Genomic DNA, 231 nt, shown 5'->3' with positions numbered 1-231 from the left:
GTTGAGTTATTTTTTTTTTGGGGGGGGGGACTGAATGTGGGGGCATTAAGTGAAACGAGGGCACATACTACTAATGCTATGATGGAAATTTCAACATTTGTCTTCTTTCATCATTATTTTTTTTTCGTTTTTGACCCACGCACAGGTTACACGAGAAAGGGTTCGAGGTCTGTCCGAAAAGGTAACAGTAGTGTTGCAGCGTGATGGTAACTTTTGTTATAAAACTTTCCT

The 231-nt window shown here is 39.8% G+C and overlaps 1 protein-coding gene across 3 annotated transcripts in view; it reads left to right on the top strand.

The window, feature by feature from the left end:
- Positions 1-231, top strand: part of LOC109480860 (cyclic nucleotide-gated cation channel alpha-3-like) — a 20,098-nt gene that overhangs the window by 17,587 nt on the left and 2,280 nt on the right. The window lies entirely within an intron of this gene.

Source organism: Branchiostoma belcheri, unplaced genomic scaffold, assembly GCF_001625305.1.
Source record: "Branchiostoma belcheri isolate BF01 breed outbred unplaced genomic scaffold, Haploidv18h27 scaffold527, whole genome shotgun sequence".
NCBI classification, from domain to species: Eukaryota; Metazoa; Chordata; class Leptocardii; order Amphioxiformes; family Branchiostomatidae; genus Branchiostoma; species Branchiostoma belcheri.
Note: the sequence above shows the minus strand (reverse complement) of the source record. Positions and strands in the feature narration are given on the sequence as shown.